The 4983-nt window shown below is 46.7% G+C and overlaps 1 long non-coding RNA gene across 1 annotated transcript; it reads left to right on the forward strand.

Annotated features, from left to right (window-relative positions):
• The first annotated feature begins 366 nt into the window (after positions 1-366).
• LOC103889106 (uncharacterized) lies at positions 367-4195 on the forward strand. Its single transcript, XR_653492.3, has 3 exons — positions 367-473; positions 1007-1343; positions 3677-4195. It is a non-coding gene; the product is annotated as an uncharacterized LOC103889106 (long non-coding RNA).
• Positions 4196-4983: the final 788 nt, after the last annotated feature.

Raw genomic sequence — 4983 nt, forward strand, 5'->3', positions numbered from 1 at the left:
CTTGGATTTGTGTTTCTTCCTGGGCCCCAATCACTCATGTTGGCTTAGAATAAGTCTCTTTAAAATATTTTAGAGTTTGTTTTTTTTGTTAACTGAAGAATTGTTTGTAGGTGGAATTAAGGTTGCTAATCAGCTGACTTTGAGATGGAGCAATTAGCCTGGATTATCCAGGTGGGCCCAATATAATCATAAGGATCCTTATAAATAAACAAGGGAGGCAGGGAAATTTGTGTCAGAGTGATTTGATATGAGAAACGCTCAACCTATGCCTTTGAAGATAGAGAAAGTGGGTCAGTCATTAGTCATGTGGTGACCTCTAGAAGCTAGACAAAGCCAGGAAACTGATTCTCTTGTGCAGCCTCCACAAGGGAATGAAGGCTGGCATCTAAACTCAACCAGCAAAATAAATTCAATAAGGAAGATTTGAAGATCAAAGACCTTCCTCTCTCTGGCTTCACATTTCTCATCACTAGGTCAGTGATGTTCAAATCATTTTTAGGTGATAGCTTTATGTGTCAATTGACTGGGCCATAGAGTCAAGAGGATTTGGTCAAGCATTATTCTAGGTGTGTCTGTAAAGGTAGGTGTGTGTGTGTGTGTGTGTGTGTGTTTTAATATAGAGATAGGGTCTTGCTCTTGCTCTGTTGCCTAGACTGGAGTGCTGTAGCATGACTATAGCTTACTGCAGCCTCAGCCTCCCAGGTGCAAACAATCCTCCCATTTCAGCCTCCCAAGTATCTAGAACTACAGGTGCATGCCAACCCCTCTGGCTAATTTATTTTAATTTTTTTTTTTGTAGAGACAGGGTCTTGCTCTGTTGCTCAGGCTGGTCTCGAATTCCTGGGCTCAAGTGATCCTCCTGCCTCAGCCTCACATAGCCCTGGGATTACAGGTGTGAGCTACTGCACCCAGCCTGTAGGGTGTCCCTGCATGAGAATAATATCTAAATCAGTAGGCTGAGTAAAGCAGATTGCCCTTTCTAATGTGAGTGGGCCTCATCCAACAGTTGAAAGCCTGAATAGAACAAAAAAGCTGACCCTTCCCTGAGTAAGAGAGAATTCTTCCTGCGTGATGATCTTCAATCTGGGACATTGACTTTTTTTCTGCCTTTGGCCTGAAACATTGGCTCTCCCTGGGTCTCCAGCCTGTGGGCCCTTGGACTGGAACTAAATTATCAGCTCTCCTGGGCCTCCAGGTTGTCTACTCACCCTGCAGATCTTTCAACTTGTCAGACCCCATAATTGTGTGAACCAATTCATTATAAAAATAAATCTCGATTGCTGGCAAGATGGCCGAACAGGAAAAATTCCGGCCTGTAGCTCCCAGCTAGATCGTCATAGAAGGTGGGTGATTTCTGCATTTCCAACTGAGGTACCTGGTTCATCTCATTGGGACTGGTTGGACAGTGGGTAGAGCCCATGGAGAGCGAGCCGAAGCAGGGTGGGGCGTTGCCTCACCCGGGAAGTGTAAGGGGTGGGGGAATTTTCACCCTACCCAAGGGAAGCCATGAGAGACTGAGCCTGAGGAACTCCAGCACAGATACTGCGCTTGTCCCATAGTCTTCACAACCCACATACCAGGAGAATTCCTCCGGTGCCTACCCCACCAGGGCCCTGGGTTTCAAGCACAAAACTGGGCGGCCATTTGGGCAGACACCCAACTAGCTGCAGGAGTTTTTTTTTTTTTTTTTTTTCTTGAGACGGAGTCTCGCTCTGTCGCCCAGGCTGGATTGCAGTGGTGCAATCTTGGCTCACTGCAAGCTCCGCCTCCTGGGTTCACGCCATTCTCCTGCCTCAGCCTCCCAAGTAGCTGGGACTACAGGTGCCCACCACCACGCCCAGCTAATTTTTTGTATTTTTAGTAGAGATGGGGTTTCACCGTGTTAGCCAGGATGGTCTCGATCTCCTGACCTTGTGATCTGCCCGCCTCGGCCTCCCAAAGTGCTGGAATTACAGGGGTGAGCCACCACGCCTGGCCTGCAGGAGTTCTTTTTTTTCCATACCCCAGCGGCATCTGGAGCACCAGTGAGACAGAACCATTCACTCCCCTGGAAAAGGGGTGCAGAAGCCAGGGAGCCAAGTGGTCTGGCTGAGCGGGTCCCACCCCATGGAGCCCAGCAAACTAAGATCCACCGGCTTGAAATTCTCGCTGCCAGTACAGCAGCAGTCTGAGATCGACCTGGGATGCTGGAGTTTGGTGGGGGGAAGGGCGTCCACCATTGCTGAGGCTTGAGTAGACCGGTTTTACACTCACAGTGTAAACAAAGCCACTGGGAAGTTCGAACTGGGTGGAGCCCACTGCAGCTTAGCAAGGCTGCTGTGGTCAGACTGCCAGATTTCTCTTCTCTGGGCGGGGCATCTCTGAAAAAAAAGGCAGTAGCCCCAGTCAGGGACTTACAGGTAAAACTCCCATCTCCCTGGGACAGAGCACCTAGGGAAAGGGGTGGCTGTGGGCGAAGCTTCAGCAGACTTAAAGGTCCCTGCCTGACAGCTCTGAAAGACAGCAGCAGACCTCCCAGCACAGCATTCGAGCTCTGCTAAGGGTCAGACTGCCTCCTCAAGTGGGTCCCAAATGGAACCAACCCAAATGCCCATCAATGATAGACTGGATAAAGAAAATGTGGCACATATACACCATAGAATACTATGCAACCATAAAAAAGGATAAGTTCATGTTCTTTGTAGGGACATGGATGAAGCTGGCAACTATCATTCTCAGCAAACTATCACAAGAACAGAAAACCAAACACTGCATGTTCTCACTTATAAGTGGGAGTTGAACAATGAGAACACATGGAAACAGGGAGGGGAATATCACACACTGGGGCCTGTCGGGGGGTGAGGAGCTAGGGGAGGGATAACATTAGGAGAAATACCTAATGTAGGTGACGGGTTGATGGGTGCAGCAAACAACCATGGCACGTGTATACCTATGTAACAAAACTGCACGTTCTGCACACGTACCCCATAACTTAAAGTATAATAAAAAAGAAAGAAAGAAAAAAAAAAAGAAATGATTGATGGTGTTTTTCAAAGGACCCCAGTCCCATTATCGGCCTTGGAAATGGGACTGGGGTCCTTTGAAAAACACCTTTTATTATTTCTTATGTTTTTTTTTTTTAACACAATTAATACTGTACCACTGCAGAAAATGTGTATCAGTAAAAAGGAAATAAAACCACTGGCATTTCTACCACCCAGAGAAAAAAATAATAATAAATCTCTTTTGGCCAGGCTCGGTGGCTCACACCTGTAATCCCAGTACTTTGGGAGGCTGAGGCAGGTGGATCACTTGAGGTCACGAGTTCGAGACCAGCCTGGGCAACATGGCAAAACCCTGTCTCCACTAAAAATACAAAAATTAGCCGGGCACGATGTTGTATGCCTGTAGTCCCAGCTACTCGGGAGGCTAAGGTAGAAGGGTCACTTGTGCCTGGGGCGTGGAGGTTGCAGTGAGCCGAGATTGTGCCACTGCACTCCAGTCTGGGTGACAGAGTGAGACTCTGTCTGCCTCCCCTGACAAAAAAAAATTTTGAACAAATGTTAAGTGCGTTCTTCCAAGGACAATTCCTCTTTGGAGAGTTGGTGGACCAGAAGATGTTGTGAAACGTGAGCTCGCTGGATGTTGATTTTTCCAGGTGCTTAAGTCCTCACTGTGCTGCCCTTGTGACCTTCAGGCCTAGGTCATCAAGATGCACAGAACAGGACAGAAGCCCCTCTAGTCCTGCACCTGGTGACATGGAACTGCTTTGCTGGTCCACACAGACACAGCCTCCATCCAAGCCTGGCTCCTACCCATCACAGTTCTGTAGGCTGCCCATTTGCAGAAGGCCTTCCATCTGACACTTCTTCTCGCCTGCTTGTTCTCCAGCCATGTTGTGGCCAATTTGCCATGATGAGGTTGCAGTGGCCAAGACTGTTGGAAACTGTGCAGTGTAGCTGGGAGAGAAAGGACACACTCCAAATGTTCTTACTGCCTGTGATGATGCAGCTACAGCAATGTACCGGCTGTTCACAAGCCTGTTCCTTCTTCCATTATAGGGCATGAAGAATTCCCTTATCACTGGGTAAGGAGGGGGAACAGAAGTTTTTCTCATGCCTAATTTTGCGTTTTTAGTAACGTCTTTTTCATCTTGTCCAGGAGAAACTGGAAAAAAAAAAGATACTTGAAATAAACTGAAGGACATTTAAACAAAGAAACACTTGAAATAAACTGAAAAGAATTTTTTTTCTTTTTTAACATTAACATATTTTGCAGGAAGAAAAAATATAAAGGACACTAGGGGCAAATAAATTTATGTGTTTACAATAGCAAAGACATGGAATCAACCCAAATGCCCATCAATGATAGACTGGATAAAGAAAATGTGGCACATTTACACCATGGAACACTATGCAGCCATAAAAAGGAATGAGATCATGTCCTTTGCAGGGACATGGATGGAGCTGAAAGCCATTATCCTCAGCAAACTAATGCAGGAACAGAAAACCAAACACTGCATGTTCTCACTTATAAATGGAAGCTGAACAGTAAGAACACATGGACACAAGGAAGGGAACAACACGCACTGGGGCCTGCTGGGGTGGCAGGGGGAGGGAGAGCATCAGGATAAATAGCTAATGCGTGTGGGACTTAATACCTAGGTGATGGGTTGATAGGTGCAGCAAACCACCAAGACACACGTTTACCTATGTAACAAACCTGCATGCCCTGCACATGTACCCCAGAACTTAAAAAATATGTATGTGTGTGTGTGTGTGTGTGTGTGTTTAAATGGAAAACCATCAACCAAGAGAAAAGCAGTATCCACTCGCAGATTCGGATCCCAGAGTCCTGAGGCCTTACATGTCTGGAATCAATACATTCTCAACTGGTCCTGTAGTAAGGTGCTCATGGGGTTTGTCTTCAAACTCACTGTTAGAGGACTTTTTAAATCACAGGCTTAGCAAACCGGCCAAATTACTGCCACTCTTCTAGGTGGGA

The sequence above is a fragment of the Pongo abelii genome, chromosome X (assembly GCF_028885655.2).
Source record: "Pongo abelii isolate AG06213 chromosome X, NHGRI_mPonAbe1-v2.0_pri, whole genome shotgun sequence".
In the NCBI taxonomy this organism is placed as follows: Eukaryota; Metazoa; Chordata; class Mammalia; order Primates; family Hominidae; genus Pongo; species Pongo abelii.